We start from the raw sequence: 25,230 nt of genomic DNA on the forward strand, positions 1-25,230 counted from the left end.
AAAGTTGACAAGGGTATTCATCATAATGCCAAATTTCCTCAGCTGCCCGAGGAAGAGGTGACTTTGTTGGGCCTTTGTAACCAGTCAGTCCACATGAAGAGCCCAAGAAAGCTTGTTGTGAATGACCACTCCCAGGAACTTGACACACTCCACTCACTCCACCTCTGGTGCTGTTAATGTGTTGGGGGGGCATGAGTAACATCCCGCCAAAAGTCAATAATCAATTCCTTGGTTTTGTTGGCATTGAGAGCTAGGTTGTTCTCAGTGCACCCTTTTTCCAGCAGGTCTTCCACCTCCTGTCTGTAATCTGTTTCGTCACCATCTGAGATTCAACCGACTGTGGTGGTGTCATCAGCGAACTTGTAAATGGCATTAGTCTGATATTTGGCGACGCAGTCATGGGTATACAGTGAGTACAGTAGGGGACTAAGTATGCACTGCCTGACAAGGTAGTTGAGGTGGAAAACCTCAATCTTTTTGTTAAAAAAAAAGTGGATAAACTCTCGATGTTCTAACTTTCAAGGTTATAGGCCAAATACTGGAAAGTGGGACTAGTACAGATTTAGTGTAGCTTTTTGTCAGTGCAGACTTGATGAGTCAAAGGACCTCTTGGGGGCTCCAGTGTTGAGTGTTAGTGAGGATGAAATATTGTCCCCAGTCGTTACTGATTGTAGCCGGTGGGTCAGGAAACTGAGGATCCAGTTGCAGAGAGTGGGGTTTAGTCAGAGATCACTAAGTTTAGTAATCAATCAAGTCTTGAGGGGATAATAGTGTTGAAGGCTGAACTGTAGTCAATGAGTAGGATTCTTATGTAGCTGTTCTTGGTGTCAAGATGTTCTAGGGAGGAGTGAAGGGCAAGTGTTATGGTATCTGACATGGATCTGTTAGTCCAATAGGCAAATTGGAGTGGGTCAAGGGTAATGGGGAGGCTGGAGTTGATTAATGCCATGACCAGCATTTCAAAGCACTTCCTGACCACCGAAGTTAGGGCCACTGGGCGGTGGTCATTGAAACATGCTGCATGAGCGTTCTTAGGCACAGGGGTGATGTTGGCCATCTTGAAACACGCAGGGACAGTGGCCTGCTGCAGGGAGAGGTTGAGTGCGTGGTCTGGTACTCCATTTGGTCCCATCACTTTCCTTTGATTCACACGAAGGAAAACTGATCTGACCTCTGATGCAGTGACTGTTGGGATAGGTTTATCAGTACTTGTCAGAATAGGTCCTTCAAAGGCCACGTGCATTCAGACAGTTTTTTTTTTATGTTTTATTCTTTTTGTAACCCCTCGTCTTATCTGGTTATGTACACTGAATTTTTACTATGTCCCTTCCTGTCACAGTATGTTTATCATTTCTCATAAAAGTAGCTTGCTCTTTTGCCTCATCTCTGCTCTTTCATTTACCACACTTTTATGAATTTAATCCTTCATTCCAAAGAATAATACAGTATCAAAGAGGTCCTTTGACTCATCAAGTCTGCACTGACAAAAAGCTACACTAAATCTGTACTAGTCCCACTTTCCAGTATTTGGCCTATAACCTTGAAAGTTAGAACATCGAGAGTTTATCCACTTGTTTTTTTACAAAAAGATCGAGGTTTTCCACCTCAACTACCTTGTCAGGCAGTGCATTCCAAATTCCGGATTCCCACCACCCTTTGGATGAAAGGATATTTCCTCAAATGCCCTCGTGCCTTTCACCTTAAAATTATGCCCCCTTGTTACTGACCCTTCAACTACGGGTAACAGTTGCTTTCTATCCATGCCCCTCAATCTTATACACCTCAGTCAGGATCCTTCTCATTCTTCTCTGCTCCAAAGAAAACAACCCAAGCTTATCCACCTCTTTGCATTGGTAAACTGCTCCATCCCAGTCAACATCCTAGTGAATCCCCTTTGTGCCAACTAGTGCAATTAAATCCTTCATGCAATCACAACCATAGTTCTGGTCACCGCACTACACTCTCCACCTCTGGCCTAACCAAAAGCCTGAACAGCTTCAAAATAACCTCCATGCTATTGCAATGATAAAAGCAAGTGTCCCATATGCTTCCATAACTACTCTATTATCTGACCTGCTGCCGCCATCAAGGATCTGCGGACAAGCACCCAAAGACCCCTCTATCTTGAGCTTCCTGGTGTCCTGCCTTTCATGGAATCCTCCTTGTCTTGTGAGTTCTTCTGAAGTGCATCACCTTATCAGGGTTAAATTCCATTATTCAGTGATCTGTTCATCAGAACAATCCATCTATATCCTCCTGGAATTTAAGACCTTCTTTCTCACTGTCACCCCTCTCCACATTTTCTTCTATATCTTTTATGTAAGGGACCCAGCATAGATCAGTGTGGTATGCCAGTACTCACCAATCTTCAGTCAGACAGACATCCTTTTACCACCATTCTGTCTTCCACCACTAATCCAATTTTGGATCCAACTTGCCAAGTTACCCTGGATCCCAAGTGTTTTATCCTCACCAGTCTCTCAGTGGGACCTGGCCAAAGGTTTTGCTGAAATCCACAAAAACTACATCAATTGCACTATCTTCATCCGTATACCTGATCACCAACTCAAAAACTTCAAACAAATTTGTTGAGCATGACCTCCATTTGACAAAGCCAATATGGCTTTGTCAAATGGAGGTTATCAAACGGTGTCTCTCCAAGTGGAGATTAATTCACTCCTTCAGGATTTTCTCCAATAGTTTTCCTTTGGTTTCCCAGTTTCTCTCTAACACCCACCTTGAAAACTGGAACCACATTAGCTATTCTCTAGCTCTCTGGCACCTCCACTGTAGCCAGAGGGGATTTAAAATTTGTGATTTCCTTTAAGATTTTATGATTTCCACAGCAGCCTGGATTACAACTCATCTGGACTTGGGGATCAGACCACTTTTAAATCCACTAAAATCTGCAATACCCACTCACTCTCAGAATTCCTGCAATGCATAGAGTCCATTTAGGCCCATCAAGTCCACAGCACCCCTCCTAAAAGCTTCCCACCTGGACACACCCCCACCACCTTTTCCCATTTATCCCACATGGCGTTTTACTCCATGGCTAAACCACTTAACTTGTATATCCCTGGACATGTGGGGCAATTTAACATGGCCAATCCACCTAACTTGCACACTTTTGGACAGTGGGGAAAAAAAGTGGAGAAAAAAAGTGAAGCATCCAGAGAAAACTGATACAAACACAGGGAGAATGCACAAATCCCACATCAAGGCAAGAAACGACCCTACGTCCCTGGTGCTATGAGGCAGTGTTAACGCCTGTATGAATCTGTTCCAGGATCTACAGCCCATCTTCCTGAATTCATTATCTACATCCTCCTTCTCCATGGCAAAGAAAAATGTGAAGGACTCATTTAACACCCTACCAATGTCCTGCAGCTCCATGCAGACTGTCATCTTGGTACCTAGTGGGTTCCATTCTTTCCCTTGCTATCCTCGTTCCCATCATATACTTAGAATATCCTGGGATTCTCCCTAATTTTACCCATCGTTTCTTTTCATGCCCCCTCTTGCTTTCATAGTTGCTTTAAGATCACCTCTGCACTTTTTATACTCCGAGCCTCCAGTGATTTGCTGCCTTTGTACCTTATCAAGATGTGAATATTCCTAGACACCCAGTGTTCTCTGACAGTGTTTCTCTTTACATTCACTCTAAAGGGAACACGTTAAGCCTGTAAGTGTGCCAATTCCCATTGGCACAGTTTGAATGCCTGCCATTCTTCTGCTGTACATTTACCTTCAAGTGGCTGTTTCCAGTAAACATTGGCTATATCCTGCCTTATTTTAATAAAATCTGGTCTCTTTTAATCCAAAACCCTTTAGTTTAAAATCATTTCCATTTCCCGAATTATGCAGCTCACTACGATATCAGCTCAAGCACGGTTCAGGCCACGTGGAGATCATCTGATGGTACAGATTTCACTTTCCCATGTCCTGCTGCCAGTGCCTCACATCACTATGTGAGCCACACATTCATTCATTTGCCGAATGCAAATCTGTATGGTGCTCAAGTAATAGTGATCTTTGAGGTCGTGCTTCTTAATATGACATTTATACAGAACTTTCTTCTTTGTCTTGCCTATATTATGGCTGCTACATGGACAACAACTGGATGTTCCCTTCCCATTGCAGGTTTGTCTGCAGTTCTGAGCCAACATCCCAAACTCTAGAACAAGGTAGACAATACATCTGCACTCACGTTCCTTGCTGCAGTGAACATCAATACCTGTGACTGTACTGTCTGCCATGATTATTACATTTTGCACCCCCATTCAAATAGCTTCCATACCATCATGTCATGGTCAGTTAGCTCCTTCACCCTTTAGGACCCACTCTTAATTAATTAAGCTGAAAGAATCTCAACCTGTTGGACAACTTCAAAGACTGAGGCTTATGCGCTCTGGGTCCCCTTACGTGTCTCATATTTTCCTGTTACTGGACAGTAAGAAATACAACTGCTTCACAGTACAAAGAATTCACAAAACCTTCCTCCTCCCTAATGAAGCACAGTCACTTTAGTTGAGCCTGTAGCTCACAAATTTGAAGCCAAAACTGCTCAAACTTCAAACACGTACTGTAGATGTGTTTGCCCTAGATTAGTTCAGGTCCAGTGACAATACAAAGTTAAGGTGTGAATGTAAGCAATTGGAAGGACATGAAAGAAAGAGCTGGAGGAGGACAGATGAGCTTAGGTGCATGAGCAAGAACTTTGAAAATGGAATACAATACAAGTGCGGATGTGATCTTAAAGCAACTATGAGAGCAAGAGGGGGCATGAAAAGAAAAGATGGGTAAAATTAGGGAGAAGTTGAAACTTTATTGCTGGAACAGCACAGCAGGTCAGGCAGCATCCAGGGAATGTTCCAGCAATAAAGTTTCAACTTTGATCTCCAGCATCTGCAGACCTCACTTTCTCCTCGAAAATTAGGGAGAATCCCAGGATATTCTAAGTATATGATGGGAACGAGGATAGCAAGGGAAAGAATGGAACCCACTAGCTACCAAGATGACAGCCTGCATGGAGCTGCAGCACGTTGATAGGGTGTTAAATGAGTCCTTCATATTTTTCTTTACCGTGGAGAAGGTGGATGTAGGTACTAAATTCAGGAAGATGGACTGTAGATCCTGGAACAGATTCATACAGGCGTTAACACTGCCTCACAGCACCAGGGACTTGGGGTCGATTCTTGCCTTGATGTGGGGTTTGTGCGTTTTTTTTTAGATTACATTACAGTGTGGAAACAGGCCCTTCGGCCCAACAAGTCCACACCGACCCGCCGAAGCGAACCCACCCATACCCCTACATTTACCCCTTACCTAACACTACGGGCAATTTAGTATGGCCAATTCACCTGACCCTGCACATCTTTGGACTGTGGGAGGAAACTGGAGCACCCGGAGGAAACCCACGCAGACACGGGGAGAACGTGCAAACTCCACAGATTCAGTCGCCTGAGGCGGGAATTGAACCCGGGTCTCAGGCGCTGCGAGGCAACAGTGCTAACCACTGTGCCACCGTGCCGCCCGCGTTCTCCCTGTGTCTGTATCAGTTTCCTCCGGGTGCTCCACTTTTTTTCCCCCACTGTCCAAAAGCATGCAAGTTAGGTGGATTGGCCATGTTAAATTGCCCCACATGTCCAGGGATATACAAGTTAAGTGGTTTAGCCATGGAGTAAAACGCCATGTGGGATAAATGGGAAAAGGTAGTGGGGGTGTGTCCAGGTGGGAAGCTTTTAGGAGGGGTGCTGTGGACTTGACTCTGTATGCATTGTAGGAATTCTGAGAGTGAGGGGCTAAGTATGAAGGCTGCTCACACTGGTACCACTCATGAATCCTCAGATACTGAAGCAATCAATCAACACTCAAATACAAGAGCAACTGGTCAATATCCATCCAGGACTGGGATGAAAAGTGGCAAGTAACATTCATGGCAGACAAATGCCTTGCAATAACCAACTCTGATAACAAACAGACAAGCAAACCAAACCCAGCCCTTGACATTTAATGGCATGATCATCACCGATTCTTGCAATAACAACATTCTGGGGGTGGCTGGGTGATCAATGGACCCAGCATACAAATACAGTGACTCCAAGATAGATCAGAGGCTAAGAATATTATCATGAGCAACTAGCCTCCTGGCTTCCCAAAGTCAGTCCAGCATCTATTAAGGTGCAAGTCAGAAATGTGATGGAACGCTCCTCACTGGTCTGGATGGATGTGGCTCCAACAACACTCAAGAAGCTTGACACCATCTAGCACAAAGCAACTCCCTTGATTGTGCAGGGAGTAAATGCATGTGGATTTGGTGCCAATCAACACTCAGTAGCAACAGTGAGTATATAGATGCACTGTAGAAATTGAGTATTGAAGTTGGGACATCATGATGAGGTTGTACAGAAGGGCAGTGAGACACAGTGAGACCTCTTCTGGAGTACTGTGTGCAGTTCTGGTTGCCCTATTATAGGAAGGATATTACTAAATTGTAGGGGGTTTGGAAAAGATGTATCAGGATGTTGCCTGGAACTGAGGGTTTGAGTTATAAAAAAAGGTTGGGATCTTTTACTGGAGCATAGGAGTTTAAAGGATGACCTTTCGTTGGTTCATAAAATCATGATGGACATAGGGATGATGAATAGCAAAGGTCTTTTCCCCAAGGTGGGACAGTTCAAAACTAGGGAGTATGTTTTTCAGGTGAGAGGAGAAAGATTTAAAAAGGACATGAGGGGCAACTTTTTTTTTGACATAATGGTTCGTGTGTGAAATAAACTGACAGAGGAAGTAATGTATGCAGGTACACTTACAATGTTTAAAAGACATTTAGATAAGTACAGGAATAGGTCATGGGTCAAATGCAGGCAGGTGGGATTTGTTTAGTTTGGGAATATGGTCTGTGTGGATTAGTTGGACCTAAAGTTCTGTTTCCACGCTGTATGACTATTATAGACAGTACCTTCCATATGCACAACCACTTCTATCAAGAAGAATAAAGGCAGAAGATACATGGGAACACCACCACCTGCAAGATTCCCTCCATTCCATTCACCATGCTGACTTGGATAAATATCACTGTTTCATTGTCGCTTGGTAAATATCCTGGAATTATTTGTGGAATTACAGCACTGTGGGTCTACCTACAACACATGCACTGGAATAGTTCAAGTTAGTTCACTATCACCTTCTCAAAGTTGAAGATCGGTGACAATCTTAATGAGTTGAGATGACATTTGGTCTTCTGCTCCCTATTCCTCACTGTTCTCTGGTCGAAGAAATTTCTCTTGAATGTCCTACTAAATTTATTAGGTAAAAACAATGACTGCAGATGCTGGAAACCAGATTCTGGATCAGTGGTGCTGGAAGAGCACAGCAATTCAGGCAGCATCCGAGGACAGGCAATTACTAAGTATCTCAATATTATGGTCATGTATATTTCCGCTTCCTCACTTTAACATCTGCAATTCTTCCCTATTGACATTCTCTATCACTTTATCAAGATTGCAAGAAGCCTACTATAAGCCCAATGTCTACCGTAGGTACCTTAATTATACTTGCACCAGCTTCCTGCAATTCTTTTCAATTTCCCCACTTGCTCAATCGCTGCCACACCTAGTCTATCAATGCCACTTTCCTTACCTAGGTATAACATAATATAGCTCATTTTGAAAACTATACTGTGCTTAATTGCATTGCAATCATATGTGCAATTGGTCCTATGTTTTGTTCTCGCTATTTCAAAAGGAGTACTTAGTACCACAGCGGAAACACAAAGGTTAGCACTGTTTATTCCACTGTTCAGATTGCGATGCTTAGACACAGCAGTATGGCAACATCTGGACCATACATTCATCTTGGCAGGAAGGATTAGGGAGAATCCAAAGGCATTTTACACTTATGTGAGGAATAAGAGAATGATCAAAGAAAGAGAAGGGCCGATCAGGGATTGCATAGGGAACTTGTGTATAGAGTCTGAGGAGGTAGGGGAAGCCCTGAATGAGTTTTTTGCTTCTGTCTTTACTAAAGAAAAGGACCTTATAGTGAATGAAACCATTGAGGAGCAGGTAAGCATGCTGGAACAGATAGAGATTGAGGAAGCTGATGTGCTAAAAGTTTTGACAAACATTAAGATTGACAAGTCGCCAGGGGCAGACCAAATTTATCCTCAGCTGCTTTGGGAAGCAAGGAATGTGCTTGCTTCACCGCTTGCGAAGATCTTTGCATCCTCGCTCTCCACCAGAGTCGTACCCGAGGACTGGAGAGAGGCAAATGTAATTCCTCTCTTCAAGAAAGGAAATAGGGAAATCCCCGGCAATTACAGACCAGTCAGTCTCACGTCTGTCGTCTGAGAGGTGTTTGAAAGGATTCTGAGGGATAGGATTTATGACCATCTGGAAGAGCATGGCTTGATTAAATGCAGTCAGCACAGCTTTGAGAGGGGCAGGTCATGCCTCACAAATCTTATTGAGTTCTTCGAGGATGTTACTAGACAAGTTGATGAGGGTCGAGCGGTGGATGTAGTGTATGTGGACTTCACCAAGGCATTTGATAAGGTTCCCCATGGTAGGCTCGTTCAGAAGGTCAGGAGGAATGGGATACAGGGAAATTTAGCTGTCTGGATACAGAATTGGCTGGTCGACAGAAGACAGCGAGTGGTAGTGGAAGGAAAGTATTCTGCCTGGAAGTCAGTGGTGAGTGGTGTTCCACAGGGCTCTGTTCCTGGGCCTCTACTCTTTATAATTTTTATTAATGACTTGGATGAGGAGATTGAAGGATAGGTTAGCAGGTTTGCAGACGACACAAAGGTTGGAGGTGTCATTGACAGTATAGAGGACTGTTGTAGGCTGCAGCGGGATATTGACAGGATGCAGAGATGGGCTGAGAGGTGGCAGATGGAGTTCAACTTGGATAAATGCAAAGTGATGTATTTTGGAAGGTCGAACTTGAAAGATGAGTACAGGATAAAAGACAGGATTCTTGGCAGTATGGAGGAACAGCTGGATCTTGGTGTGCAGGTACATAGATCCCTTAAGATTGCCACCCAAGTGGACAGGGTTGTTAAGAAAGCATATGGTGTTTTGGCTTTTGTTAATAGGGGGATTGAGTTTAAGAGCCGTGAGATCTTGTTGCAGCTCTATAAAACTTTGGTTAGACCGCACTTGGAATACTGTGTCCAGTTCTGGTCGCCCTATTATAGGAAAGATGTGGATGCTTTGGAGAGGGTTCAGAGGAGGTTTACCAGGATGCTTCCTGGGATGGAGGGCTTATCTTACGAAGAGAGGTCATTGGGGATATTTAAGAGACTGCTGGACATGCATATGGTCACAGTAAATTGGAGGGTTCATACATTAGGTTTACCTTGCATGAGGATCAATAGTCAGCATAACATTGTGGGCTGAAGGGCCTGTTCTGTGCTGTACTGTTCTATGTTCTCTATCTCTGTGATGCTGATGGTCAAACAAACTTTCTACAAGAATAAAATAATCAGTCCATTTGCCAGTTAAGATGTCCCTTGATACAGAAGAATAGTTGGCCTCATTGACAGACAGAAATTCTCATTTGAGAACTTTGCAATAGTGGCCAAAACTGAACAGCTTTCCAAAAATTCCAATATATAAGCACCTTCTAAAGATGACCTGAAGGCATAGGATAACTTCACAAATAGAAGAATATACTAATGCCAGGGCCAGAGTAGCCCATTCAAGATCTCAAAGGGTCCTGATTTTGCCTGCTTGGCTAACTTTACTCATCAAGTTGTCATGAAAGGAGATCACATTGAGCAGCTTTGGCAGGCAGCCAATTTTCACCAACAGCTTAAATAGCCTTTCTGTGCTCACAAGGTCAAATACCTTGGCAACATTGATGAATACAATATGTTGTGTCCTTTCTTCACAGCACTTCTCTTGCAGCTGTCAAAATGAGGAAATTATGTTCATGATAGATCAACATTTTGAAATTACAATGGAAATCAGAATACATATGCTCAACCAAAAACTACAACCTGACAAGGGCAATACCAGCTGATACCTTTACTTAACAGGGAGATGCCTCAATTATTGCTTAATTGTTGTGGTTTACAAAGTCATAATTTTGGCATCATATATCCTGGGGCACCATGTCCTTCCTAAAGTGGAGAGAGATGTTCCAGAGATGTTGCAGGTGTGCTAGCTTTCCTTGTTTGATGAGATCAAGCAGCATAGGATCACCACTTGGAGATTTGGTTGTAGCAAATAAGTCAACACTTTGAAAAATTCCTCCACATGGGTTCCATAGCCAGCTCTTTTGTGACAAGTAATCTCTGACAACTAGCATTTCCTTGGTGACTATGATCCTAGGGTGGAACTCAAAGCACCGTTGTTTCACTCCATCTCTGCAATTTCTCCCCCACAATGAGCAACAATCTGCTTACTGGATTTTGCAATAAAGCTATGGACTTGTTGCCTTTTTGATCAAAGCACTGCACGTGACGTAGGACATCAGGATATTCTGGCATGCAATCTGGCAGTTCATTAGTCTCTGCACAGCTTGGAATTCTTATCCTGATCGCGCCAAGCATTCAAGAAATTTCCATCAGAGAGATACGCAAACAGGGAAAAGTCATCCCCATAATACAGACAGAATTTATCAGCTTCCACATCACAAGCTGTTCCTCTACATCAATAACTGTTGGTTCATTAGCAGTGGATGGTGTCTTAGTGGTAAAACAAATGAACTAGTAATAGAGGCCTAAATTAAGCTCTGGGCTTAACAGCTTAAATCTCAACATGCCAGCTGACGGATTTTAAAGTCAATTAACAAAAAGAATCTCAAATATAAAGCTAGTCACAAAAATGGTAAAGTCCATTCCCAGTCTGACATGATTCCAGATCCACAGCAATGTGATTGACTCTCAAGTGCTCTCTGAAATAGCCTAGTAAGCCATAATTCAAAGGCAATCAGAGATTGGCAACAAACATTGGCCTTGCCAGTGATATCCTCATCCTTTGAAAGAATTAAAAGCCCATCAAGTGCTGCAAGAATTTTGTATGCTTCAACAAAATCACCTCTCATTCTTCTGAACTCCAGAAAATGTAAGTCCAGTCTTCTCAGTCTCTCCTCATAGTACAATTCTGCTATCCTAGGGACCTGTCTGGTGGATCTTCATTAAATGGCAAGTACAATTTTCCTGAGGCAATGAGGCCACAAATGTACATAATATATCAGGTGCGGTCTCACAAAAACTGTACAAAATTGCAATAAAGGCCAGTAATATGACTTGCATTCCTTGCTGCATAAACATATTAGCTTTTGTGACAATGAGGCATTATAACATGTTTCACCTTCATAGAAAGACTTAACAGGGCATAGCTTGTGCCATCAGGGAATATATTCATATCTAATTCACAGAAAAATTATTTAAGTGAATAAGTGGTGAATTTATGAAACAGGCTTCTTATTGAGACAATAAAGACAAAAGGTAACAGATCATTCTGATACAAATTCTGTAAATATTTTTTTTAGAAAATGATTAAGAGAAACAGGTGACTTTGAATCTGAATCACAAAGCTTTGTTCCACGAGTGTACATCTGTCACCCTGTCAAAATCTGTTTTATAGTCACTGAGGTTACGGGAGGTAGTCCATTAGCGTTCACGAGGAGAAAATTCTACACGCAGAGTGGTGAGCCTACGAAAGTCGGCCAATAGAAAGGAGGGGCCAAAACATTGTTTTCAGTCAGATAGATATAATTCTTCAGGTTAAAAGGATCAAAAAGTACGTGAAGGAAGTGGGAACACTGTACTGAGTTGGAATGATCAGTTATAAACAGAACAGTACAGCACAGTAGAGTGCCTTTGGCCCTCAATGCTGTGCCGATCTTTTATCTGATTCTAAAGATCAAAATAACCTACATACTCTTCATTTTTCTATCATGTGCCTATCCAAGAGTCACTTAAATGTCCCTAATGTATCTGATTCTACTACTGCCGCTGGCAGTGCATTTCACTCATCAAACACTACATAAAAAACTGACTTCTGACATTGCCCCTAAATCTTCCTTCAATCACCTTAAAATTATACCCCCTCGTGATAGCCATTTCTGCCCTGGGAAAAGGTCTCTGAATTTTGACTCTATCTATGCCTCTCATCATCTTGTACACATCTATCAAGTCACCTCTCGTCCTTCTTCACTCCAAGGAGAAAAGCCTTAGCTCCCTCAACCTTTCTTCATATGACATGCCCTCCAGTCCAGGCAGCATCCTGGTAAATCTCCCCTGCACACTCTCTAAAGCTTCCATATCCCTCCTATAATGAGGCGATCAGAACTGAACACAATATTCCAAGTGTGGTCTAACCAGGGCTCTAAAGAGCTGCAGCATAACCTCGTGGCTCAAACACAAAGCTCTTGCTAATGAAAGCCTTCTCAACAACCCTATCAACTTGAGTGGCAACTTTGAGGAATCTACAGACATGGACCCCAAGATCCCTCTGTTCCTCCGCACTGCTAAGCATCCTGCAGGGTTAAAGCCCTGTATTCTGTATTCAGATACAACCTTCCAAAATGAATCATTTCATACTTTTCTAGGTTGAATTCCATCTGCCACTTCTCAGCCCAGTTCTGCATCCCGTCAATGTCCCATTCCAGCCTACAACAGCCCTCCACAACATTCACAACTTCACCAACGTTTGTGTCATCAGCAAACTCACTAACCCACCCTTCCACTTCTTTATCAAAGTAATTTATAAAAATCAAAGAATAGAGGTCCCAGAACAGAACCCTGCGGAACCTGACTGGTCACCAAGCTCCAGGCTGAATACTTTCCACCTATTACCACCTTCTGTCTTCTAAGGGCCAGCCGCATCCAGACAGCTAAATTTCCCTGTATCCCATGCCGCCTCACTTTCTGAATAAGCCTACCATGGGGAATCTTATCAAATGCCTTGCTAAAGTCCATGTACACTACATTGACTGCTCTACCTGCAACGTATTTTGTCACATCCTCAAGTAATTCAGTAAGCCTTGTGAGGCATGACCTTTTAAAGCCATGCTGACTACCTCTAATCAAACTATGGTTTTCTAAGTAATCATAAACCCTGTCTCTCAGAATCCTCTCCAAACATTTGCCCACCACTGATGCAAGACTGACTAGTCTGTAATTCACATGGGTTATCCCTATTCTCTTTCTTGAACAAGGGTAACAACATTTCCCACCCTGTAATTACTCCAGTGGACAGTAAGGATACAAAGATCATCGCCGAAGGTGCAGCAATCTCTTCCCTCGCTTCCTGCAGAAACCTTGGGTATATCCCATCAGGCCCAGGGGACTTATCTATCCTTATGATTTTCAAAATCTTCAACACATCATCCTTCTTAATATCAACCTGTTTCACGCTGTCCTCACAAACAAAGTCCCTCGCAGTAGTGAATACTGAAGCAAAGTATTCATTAGGCACTTCCCCACCTCCTCTGACTGCAGATACAAGTTCCCTCCACTATCCCTGATTGGCCCTACCCACACTCTGGCCATCCTCTTGTTCCTCACATAAGTGTAGAATGCCATGGGTTTTTCCTTAATCCTAAGGAAAAAAGCTCTGGCTTCTTCACGCCCCGTATTCACTCTCCTAAGTCCATTGTTCAGTTCCTTCCTAGCTACCTTCTAACCCTCTAAATCCCTGTCTGATCCTTGCCTCCTCAACCTGAAGTAAGCGTCTTCTCTTGCCTAGATATTCCACATCCCTTGTCACCCAAGGTTCCTTCACCCTACCATCCCTTCCTTGCCTCAGTGGGCCAAACCTATCCAGCACGATCAGCAAGTGCTCTCTAAACAACTTTCACCTTTCCATCTTGAAATTCCCTGAAAACATCTGTTCCCAATTTAGGTGCGCCAATTCCTGCCTAACAGCATTGTAATTGTAACTGCCCCAATTAAATACTTTCCCACACCATCTGCTCCTATCCTGCTCCATGACTATAATAAAAGTCAGGGAATTGTGATCATTTTCACAGAAATGCTCTCCCAATAAGGCTGACTCCAATTGAGTCAGGAATCCTTCCTGGACACACCTAGCAAAAACTGCTCCATCGAAACTAATTGAACTAAGGAGGTTGCAATCAATATTATGAAGTGAAAGTCCCCCATAACAACAATCCTGTTACTTCTGCGTCTTTCCGAAATCTGCCTTGCAGTTTGCTCCTCCGTGTCTCTGTTGCCATTGGAGGGTCTGTAGAAAACTCCCAATAAAGTGATTGCTCCTTTGCTGTTTCTGACTTACACCCATACTGACTCTGTACACAAACCCTCCTCAATGACCTCCCTTTCTGTGGCTGTGATACTATCCCTGCTTAGCAATGCCATTTCCCCACCTCTATTCATTTCGAATCATAACAAATAGCAGAATAGGTTCAAAGAGCTAATTAGCCTATTTCTGCTATTATTTTCTGTTACTAGATCAATGAATTTACATGATTTGTCATCGGCTCCAATATCGAGAGATAATCAAAAAAATTGATAGGAGAATCCAAACAGCCATTATTCATGTAAGCCGTCAGAGGATCAGCAGGCAATCCAACCAGAAAAACATCAAACAAACTCAATCTTAATTATGTTTTGGCATCCTATAGAAAGAGCAAGAGAGTGACTAAACAGTGATCAGTAAATAAACTGACATAGTTTTATTATATTTTCTCTCCAAAAAAACAAGCGGAGCGATTCCAATTCAGGTCCCCTACAGGTAACATTGGATTTGGCAGAAACTATGGACAACACAAATTATGTTGGTGTAGAAATCAGGGTCAGTGACTGCAATGGACATTTTCTAACCAAATCTGTTACACAGAATGCCTAGAGTGTAGAAACAGGCCCTTCAGCCCAACAAGTCCACACAAACCCTCCGACAGTAACATTCCACAACTATCCTATAGTTACCCCTGACTTATGCACTTAACCTACACATCCCTCAACACTATGGGCAATTTAGCATTTCCACTTCACCTAACCTGCAAATCTTTGGATTGTGGGAAGAAACCCACACAGACACGGGGAGAACATGCAAACTCCACACAGTCGCCAGAGGCTGGAATCGAACCCAGGTCCCTGGCCCTGTGAGACAGCAGTGCTAACCACTGTGCCGCCCCAGCCAATGTTCAGGCATGCTATCACACATCTCTAGAGCAGACAGGACTTTAACCTGAGCCTAATGGCAATAGATAGGTTCACTACTACTGCAATACAAGACCCTTGGTCTGGTTACAATATATTTGAACATATCAGCATTGAGAGGGAGGAAGTAGGAACAGTTTTCGCAGGTCTGATAGTGGATAAATCCCAAGGTCCTGATGAGATGCATCCCGGACTGCAATGGGAGGCAAGGGATAAAACGGCAAGGACTTATACACTTAATGGTAAGGTCCTAGGGAGTGTTGCTGAACAAAGAGACCTTGGAGTACATGTTCGTAGCTCCTTGAAAGTGGAGTCACAGGTAGACAGGATAGTGAAGGCGGCGTTTGGTATGCTCTCCTTTATTGGTCAGAGTATTGAGTACAGGAGTTGGGAGGTCATGTTGCCAGAACTAGAGGGCATAGGTTTAGGGTGAGAGGGGAAAGACATAAAAGAGACCTAAGGGGCATCTTTTTCACACAGAGGGTGGTACGTGTATGGAATGAGCTGCCAGAGGATGTGGTGGAGGCTGGTATAATTGCAACATTTAAGAGGCATTTGGATGGTATATGAATAGGAAGGGTTTGGAAGGATATGGGCCAGGTGCTGGCCAGTGGGACTAGATTGGGTTGGGATATCTGGTCGTCATGGACAGATTGGACCGCAGGGTCTGTTTCCATGCTGTACATCTCAATGACTGAACAAGAGATCACATCAAACAAATTTAACTGGAATTTTTGAAGAGCCAACTAGACACGCAGATGAGGGCAGTGGAATCAATGTAGTCAACATGGACTTTACTAAGGCTTTTGACAAGGTATTATATGACAGACTGGTTAAGAAGCTAATAGCTCATCAGATCTAGGGCAATGGGTAAATTGGAGCCAAAACTGGTTTAGTGGCAGGAAGCACAGGGTGATGGTGGAAGGATGTTTGAGTGACTGGAAACCTGTGTCCAGTGGTGTACTACTGATTCCCTACGTGACTGACCTAACAGGCATGATCAGTAACATATGACATGAAAATTGGTGACACAGTAAATAGTTCTGAAAAATGTGAAATGATGCATTTTGGGAGGTCTAAAAAGGCAACGGAGTACACATTTAGTGGTACGATTCCAGGCACAGGGGTTCAGAGGGACCTTAGTGCGAATGCTAGAAGGCAGCAGGACAGGTAGATAAGGTGACTATAAAAGTCATATTGGATATTTGCCTTATTAGTCAAGGTACTGAATACAAGAGCAAAAAAGTTATGCTGTAGCTGTACATAACAGTTTGCCACAGCTGGAGTTCTATGTGCATTTGTGGTCAGAAGGATAGGATGTGAATGGACTTCAAAGGGTGCAGAAGAAATTCACCAGGATGTTTCCTGGGCTGCAGCTATTCAGCTATGAAAAACTAGAAAGGCTGGATTTGTTTTACTTAGAGCAGAGAAGGCTGCAGGGCAGGGGAATTTGACTGAGGTGTACAAAGCTATGGGGAGCAAAGGGACAAACTTTTTCCCATTAGGTGAAGGGTCAATAACTACAGGGTATAGTTTTAAGGTAATGAGCAGAAGGTTGAGAGAGGATTTTTTTTTCACCCAGGTGGATATCTGGAACTCACTAACTAAAACAGGGTGACACAGATGGCAACTTTCAAGATGTTTAAGCATTTAGATGAGCATTTGAAATTCCATAACATATTAGGCTACAACTCAAACACTGGAACATGGCATGAGAATAGAGAGAGATTTTAGTTGACCAGTGTGAACACAATAGGCATGAGGGCCTCTTTCCATGGTGTAAAAACTCTACAAAATTAGAATCCTCATCTGTCAGCATATTCAAAGGGTAGCACGGTGGCTTAGTGGTTAACATTGCTGCCTCACAGCACCAGGGTCCCAGTTTCGATTCCAGTCTTGGATGACTGTGTGGAGTTTGCACATTCTCCCCGTGTCTGCGTGGGTTTCCTCCGGGTGCTCAGATTTCCTCCCACAGTCCAAAGATGTGCAAGTCAGGTGAACTGGCCATGCTAAATTGCCCATAGTGTTAGGTGCATTAGTCAGAGGGAAATGGGTCTGGGTGGGTTACTTTTCAGAGGGTCAGTATAGACTTGTTGGGCCGAAGAGCCTGTTTTCACACTGTAGGGAATCTAATCTAATGATAAACACACATAGATCTTTAAGATAATTCTTTCTCCCACCTCCCCAAGCATTCTGAAAAGGTAAAATAATTCCAGATTATAGATAACTTCACAGCCCTCAAAACTGTTTCTCATTGGTTATGCAGTTCTACATCAATTTTCCAAACGTTATGAAATCAGAACAATAAGTGTCTCATTTGAAAAGTTTATTTTACTTACCTCCAACTTCAAGGGAAGAGTAGACAGACAACTCATCCAAAAAAAAGTCCTGGTGGAGGCCTGTTAATTATATAATAAAGTTGTTTTTAATACTGCACTCAGTGCAAGTAAGAAAAAAGATGAGAACTGCATACAGTCTAAGACATTCTCTAGGTTCCCAAAATTACATGTCAACGCTTTATTTGGTGGAGGTGTTCTTTATGACGCATTTCCAGGTTAAGGGTGCGCCAAAAATGTACGCTGTTTTATTTAATAACTTATCCGCACTGTACTACATTCAACTTTAATTCGCGCCGATCGACATTATAGGGACCTGGGTAATACAAATCGTCCGATCTCTGCTGAGTTCTCTTGAAGAGGCCTACGTTGAGAGCTGACAACCTCAGTGCCTGTGCACTCAAAGCAGCCCCAGGTCAATGTGAAAACAGCAGACGTACAGCGCTCCTTTGACGATTTTACTCGCCTGTTTGTCTACCTTGTCCCGCCGGCTGGCCGCACGAGCTGTTACCGACAAACAAACACCGACTACTCGCGCACTGCACCAACCGCCCACCCACACGAGCCATCCACGTCAGAGTCGCACAGCACGCGCATGCCTCCCGCTTGTGGGTGGGCGACGCCATGCCTTCTGGGAGTTGTAGTTTTCCTTTCAACATTTGATCTGCGAGCTTGCCTTTTGCAGCTTTCAGTTACTACCTTTCTACCCGTTCCCAAACCGAATGTTGCTGTACTTGTGTGACTGAAAAAATTGACTTGCATTCATTTATATAAACCCCTTCAGGACCACGGTGTTTTATTGCTATCGAAGCAGGGTTGCAGCAACAGGAAGACACGGCTGATCCTGAAGACGAGAAGTTGAACTGTTCGCAAAGCACTCAACAAATCATGTCGCATGAATGGACACAGAAATGTTAGCTCTTGTTCTCTGTCATTTGATGCTGTGTCACTTACTGAACATTTCCAACAATTTCTGTTCTATTTGAATACTTTTGAAGTGTAGTTAAAGTAGAAAACTGCTATTTTGCACATTCTAGCAGCGGAAAGAACAGGTACCAGTCGCTGGTACTGTTAAAAACTGTAAATTTTGTTGTTTCATCACTTTTGGAAAGTTCACTGGTAGTGTTAAAACGTTTGGAGAGGAATAGGCTTTATTAATTCTTTAGTAATAACTAATTGATGGACACAAATTACCTGTTAGCAGGGAAAGTAATGTGCTGGAAAATTTGAAACAACAGCCCAGTGAATTTAACATTAGTGGGAGGAAAACCATTGGAAATTATTCTGAGGGACGGAATTAAACTCTACTAGGAGAGACAAGGATTAATCAAGATACTTAGCATGGCTTTGTCAGGAGGAGATGGTGTCTGACAAATTTGTTTTTTTAAGTAAGTAGCGAGGTGTGTAGATGAGGGAAGTGCAGTTGATATATTCAAAAAGACTTTTGACATGGTATCACACTGCAAACTGGTTAAGAAGTTAAGAACCCATAAAATGCAAACAATTTGGCAAATTGGGTCCAAGATTGGCTTAATGGTAGGAGGCTGAGGGTGATGGTCAAACATTGTTTTTGTGACTGGAAATCTGCGCCCATTGGTGTACCACAGGGTTCAGTGCTGGGTCCTTTGCTGTTTGTTGTGCACATTGATCTAAATGGAGAAAGTGGGGACTACAAATGCTGGAGATCACAGTCGAGAGTGCGGTGCTGAAAAAGAACAGCAGGTCAGATAGTATATTTGAGGAGCAGGAGAATCAGGAATCCTGATGAAGGGTTTATGCCCAAAATATCGATTCTCCTGCCCTTGGATGCTGCTTGACCTGCTGTGCTTTTCCAGCACTACACTCTCAACATTGATCTAGACATCATGTAAGATGGTATGGATGTGGAAGGTTTGGAAAGAGTGCCAAAGAGATTACCAGAATGTTGCTGGATTGGAATATATTGTAAGAGGTATGATCAGTAAGTTCACAGATAACATGAAAATTGATAGTTCAGTAGTTAGTGAGGAGGAAAGACTTTGAAAAAGAAAAGAAATGAGGATTAAAAAGTGACCAACAAAAGAAATTGATGGGTTGAGCTGCTTATATTTCAGTGCTAGGAGAATTACAAACAAGGCAGATGAACTAAGGTACAGGTAGACATATGACAGCATGATGTCATTGTTATAATGAAATAATGACTAATTGAGAGATAAAATTGACAGCTTAATATCCAGGGACAGTTTTCAGACAGGATGGAGTGGGTCACAAAAAAGGAGGGGGTGTAGCATAATTATTTAAAGAATCAATTACAGTTGTGAGAAGGGATGATATACTAAAGGGATTAACAAATTAGGCTTTATGGTTTGAGTTTAGGAATAAAAAAGGTACAGTCACACTACAAGGAGTACACTACAAAGTCTTGAATAGTGATTGGGAGATAGAAGAACACATATCTAGACAAATTTCTTCCAGTACGAATAAGAGGGTCATAAGAATAGGAGACTTTAACTGTCCCAATATAAACAGGGTTTTGGCAACGTGTTACAGGTACCTACTCTCTGTGTAAAAAACCTGCTTCACACATCTCCTTTGAACATTCCCCTCTCACCTTGAACCTATTTTTGACCTATTTTAGGCCCCTACTATTTGACATTTCCACACTGAGAAAACACACTCTGACTATCCACCCTGTCCATGCCTCTCATAATTTTATATACTTTTATCAGATCACCCCTCAGCTGCTGATGCTCGAGCGAAACCAATCCAAGTTTGTCCAACCTCTTATAGCTAATATATTCCAATCCAGCAACATCCTAGTAATCTCTTTAGCACTCTCTCCAAACCTTTCACATCCTTCCTCTAGTATGATTAGATTACATTACATTACATTACAGTGTGGAAACAGGCCCTTCGGCCCAACAAGTCCACACCGACCCACCGAAGCGCAACCCACCAATACCTCTACATTTACCCCTTACCTAACACTACGGGCAATTTAGCATGGCCAATTCACCTGACCCGCACATCTTTGGACTGTGGGAGGAAACCGGAGCACCTGGAGGAAACCCACGCAGACACGGGGAGAACGTGCAAACTCCACACAGTCAGTCGCCTGAGGCGGGAATTGAACCCGGGTCTCTGGTGCTGTGAGGCAGCAGTGCTAATCACTGTGCCACCGTGCTGCCCACTATGGAGACCAGAGCTGTACACAATACTCCAAATGTGGCCCAACTAAAGTTTTAATACAGCTGAAACATGACTTGCCAACTTTTATAGTCAGTGCCCAGACCAATGAAGGCAAGTATACCATCCACCTTTTTTCACCATCTTTTCTATTTGCATTGCCACTTTAAGGGAGCTTTGGACTTGCATCCAAAGATCCCTCTGCATATCATTGCTCCTAAGGGTCCTGACAGATACTTTATGCTTTCCTCTTGCATTTGACCTCCTAAAATTCATCAGCTCACACTTGTCTGGATTAAACTCCATCTGCCATTTCTCTGCCCAACTTTACAACTGATCTATATCCTGCTGTATCCTTAACAACCTTCCTCGCTAGCCATAATGCCACCAACGTTTGTTTTGTTTGAAAGATGTTTTATTCTTAACTGCCCTCTGGGCAAATGGGGATGGCCAATAATTGCTGGCCTCAACAGTGACACCCAACTCCCAGGAATGAATGAAAAAGAAGCAATGTTTACATGTGGGGTAAATGTTAGTCATAACCAGGAAGAACTCTAATATGAGAGTACATAGGGTTACTATAATAAAGCTGGAAATCTGAAATTCCAAAATAAACTACAATGCTGGCTATGCTCAGCAGACCTAGCAGCATCTGTGGAGAGAGAAACCTTTCAAATCGATGATCTTTCATCAATTATGATGAAGGATCGCCAGCCTCAGTTTTTTGTTTATTCATCAATTTTTAACCTAACATAACCCCAATCCCATGAGCCCTGATTTTCTGAATGTTCCATTCAGCGAATGTTGCAGATTCACCATAACAATATGCTTTTAAAAAGTATGAAAGTTCTCAAACATATCAAACAATTTTTTAAAACTTTTGTTGGAATGTGCTTTCTTTAATAATAGGAACCAAACTAAAACAGCTGCAATTGATCGATGCCAAATCTTGTGTTTAAGTCCATTCCTCTCTCTTAAATTAGTGTCTGCAAAGAGCAACAACACTTGTTAATATAGGTCAATCTGTGTATTTGTTGGTATTCCTGAATCTGTTGCATTATACTTTCAAGTTAACAGTTACAGACAGCTGCTGGTTACCCAACTGACCTGCTGTGCTTTTCCAGCACCACTCTAATCCAGGCTCTGGTTTCCAGCATCTGCAATCCTCACTTTTGCCTAATTTATAATACCTATATAGATAAAAAGGGAGAGGCAAATTTTCTTGGTGTTGACTCTGTTGGCTGGTTTCAGTCATAGATAACATAGTAATCTCAGTATGGGCAGGTTTTGTTTAAACTGAAAATGTGTTGCTGGAAAAGCGCAGCAGGTCAGGCAGCATCCAAGGAACAGGAGAATCGACGTTTCGGGCATAAGCCCTTCTTCAGGAAAGAAGGGCTTATGCCCGAAACGTCGATTCTCCTGTTCCCTGGATGCTGCCTGACCTGCTGCGCTTTTCCAGCAACACATTTTCAGCTCTCATCTCCAGCATCTGCAGTCCTCACTTTCTCCTCGAAGGTTTTGTTTAAAACCAATGCTACCACCAGGCGAAGAACAAGCATGTGCAGAATTAGAACATTGCGGGGCTACATCGCTACAAAACAACGGAGAGCAGCTTCACAAATGAAATTTCTTTGTAAAGTATGCCAAACAGCCCGTGACAGTAGAAGTAGAATATAAATTAAGATTAGAATTTCACTTAATTGCCCTTTTTTGTATTGAAATTGACAGGCATTTTCTAATTTTAACATTTCAGCCGGTTGACAATTTCAGTGACTGTTAGAGCCAGCGATTTGTTGGAGACTCTGCGGTTGGTTAAACTTTGTGTACGGGGGAGATGTTGGCCAATCCGGCAGGAGCGGTTCCGGGTTTATGAATGGCTGAGCGGAAAACATTGCTCAATGAATGAAATTGAGTGGCGAAGTCACAGCTATTTGTAGCGATCAGATAGTGCTGTGAGGTGGCAGGCAGCATGCAAGTGTTTCACTGCTCGTTCCTATTCTAAACGTTACCCCAATGTGGTAACAAAGCTGAGGGTGAGATAGGGGAAGCGTGGCTCTCGAATAATTTTACAAAGTTCAGGAAATACAATTCTGTTGGCCACAGAATTGAAAATCGTTTTCAGTTCTGATGAAAGGTTGCTGGACTCGAAAAGTTAACGCTGTTTTTCTCTCCACAGATGTTGCTAGACCTGCTGAGTTTTCTCGGCAGTTTTTTTTGTCTTTCTTTCAAATCCCCGGCCTCCGCAGTTCTTTTATGAAAATCATTGCTGTGTTCTGTCCGAAAGCAATGGTGAATATTCCTGATATAGTTCCAGTCTCACCCAGTTTGATGTTAGGTTTGAGGCAGGTGAATGTCAATGACAACATTGATTTCCTGCACCATTGTAGTGGTAGGAGATATGCTATTAATTACATATGAATTCCCCGGAGTTGCCTTAATCTGTGATCAGGTGGTTGCAACATCCATTTTAGGTGAGCATCTGTCCGTTATAAAACATTTAATCCTTGAATGTCTCAGATATTGCAAGTTATAAACTGATAAGTTCATGTTTACTGTTGCCATAAATTAATTATCACAACAGCCATTTATTGAAATTTTCCAATGATACAAAAAATTGTGTCATAGTGCGGTAGATGAGAGCATATACATATAAAGCCATTGATAGTTAAATTGGCCAAAACAGTGCTGATTTAAAGAGTGAAGTCATGCATATGACTAAATCACTGAAATATACAAATTATGCACAAAAATCAAAGTCTAATGGTATGCCAGTCTTAATTACAAGAAAAGTAGAATTTGGAAGGGAAATTTTGCCGAAACCACACAGAGTCCTCTTTCGAACACATTGGTACTCTGTGTAGTTCAGGACACTGCACATTAGAAACAATATAGTAGCTTTGGAAGTAGTGCATTATATGCCCACCAACTTATTGCTAGATTCCCAAGTGTTAGGTTATTGGGAGAAATTTAATAAGCTAGGCTTGTACACTGTGGAACGTAGAAAGTTGAGGGGTAATTAGATTGAGGAAAGAACTGGATTTTGAAAGAAGTTGAAAGAGGCAAACTTTTTTTCCTGCTGGGCGAGTTGAGGACATAGCCCTAAACTCAAACTGTATTCAGGAGAGAAGTTAGGAACAATTTCTTCATGCAAATCCCCCTCTTGCAAAAATCAGTAGTTGCAAGCTCAATTAATATTTTTTTATTTGAGTGATAGATTTTTGATATCCACAGGTTTCATGGGATTTGGACGAAAGTAAACACCTGAGTTTAGGATACACATCAGTCACAATCTAACTGATTGTTGGACCGAAAGATAGGATAAATAGTGTTCTCATATTTCTAGGAATTAGGTTATTTGATTTCAGAGAAGCAATGTGATCCATCATCTGCTTATCATTCATTTATGAACAGCAGAAATATAAATACATCAGACAGTATTAATTGAATAAGTTCATAAAATTAAATGGACATAGAAAACCAATGTAAATTTCATTTGATTACAGTGGAATACAAAAAGATCAAATATGACAAATCGCAGATGAGCTCACTTGCTGTCATTATTGCCAATGGAGGAGATTGGAATTGATAAGTGGGAAACGGAGTTTGGAATACTGACCAAAAACATTGGCTTTAGGTATCCCAAAATTTAATTAGAGAAACTTTCTGCTTATTCAGCATTGTAATCAGAATTGAATGGTTTCTAGAGGCTTCTCCTCAGACTTGAGCAAATAACTTTTGTGAGAACACAATACTGTGCAGATATATTTATTAGAATGCTACTTTTTTTAAAGTCAAGTTGCTATTAAATCATTAGCATAATAACACTTCCTCACTGCAGCCTCTCCAGCTGTGAAAATAACTACACACTAACTTAATGAAATATACAGTCCAAGTTGAAGTTTTTTTTTAAAAGTGTCTAACTCCAGTATAAGAAAAAGAAAACAGCGTAGCTATGAAGAGTTGGAGTAAATTGTCCTTACTTCATTCATTTTTAGAAACCATCACAAATCTGAGAAAGCATTTCATTTATCTTTCTATCTGTTTCAATTCAACCAACTTTGGTCACCTCGTTGAATGCAAAGTTAGCAACAAATTTTAAATGAATGATGATTAACATGGTGTACACCATTAACATGGTCATCATACTTCAAGTGAGAAGAAACAAGAATCTATAAAGATTAATCGGAACAGTTTAGTTCATAATTAAATATCTTATTAATAGATTACATTGACATTTTAGGTCATTTACATTTTCACATCCTACATGATTTCATATTCAACTAATAAATCTAAGAGTCATAGAGTCATAGAGATGTACAGCATAGAAACAGACCCTTCGGTTCAACCCGTCCATGACGACCAGATATCCCAACCCAATTTAGTCCCACATGCCAGCACCCGGCCCATATCCCTCCAAACCCTCCCTATTCATATACCCATCCAAATGCCTCTTAAATGTTGCAATTGTACCAGCGTCCACCACATCCTCTGGCAGCTCATTCCATACACGTACCACCCTCTGTGTGAAAAAGTTGCCCCTTAGGTCTCTTTTATATCTTTCGCCTCTCACCCTAAACCTATGCCCTC

At 42.1% G+C, this 25,230-nt stretch overlaps 1 protein-coding gene across 5 annotated transcripts in view; it reads right to left on the minus strand.

The window, feature by feature from the left end:
- The window catches only part of dym (dymeclin), a 543,859-nt gene that overhangs the window by 515,180 nt on the left and 3,449 nt on the right, over positions 1-25,230 (minus strand). The window contains exons 1-2 of one of the 5 annotated variants that reach the window (XM_043718196.1): positions 17,957-18,056; positions 17,482-17,541 (exon numbers count right to left, since the gene is read on the minus strand). The gene's annotated coding sequence lies outside the window, so the exon portion shown is untranslated. Of the gene's footprint in view, positions 1-2,362; positions 2,460-17,481; positions 17,542-17,956; positions 18,059-25,230 lie in introns of those variants that run through there. The other 4 variants (XM_043718546.1, XM_043718633.1, XM_043718287.1 and 1 more) reach the window with 4 other exon arrangements.

Source organism: Chiloscyllium plagiosum, chromosome 1 (genome assembly GCF_004010195.1).
Source record: "Chiloscyllium plagiosum isolate BGI_BamShark_2017 chromosome 1, ASM401019v2, whole genome shotgun sequence".
In the NCBI taxonomy this organism is placed as follows: Eukaryota; Metazoa; Chordata; class Chondrichthyes; order Orectolobiformes; family Hemiscylliidae; genus Chiloscyllium; species Chiloscyllium plagiosum.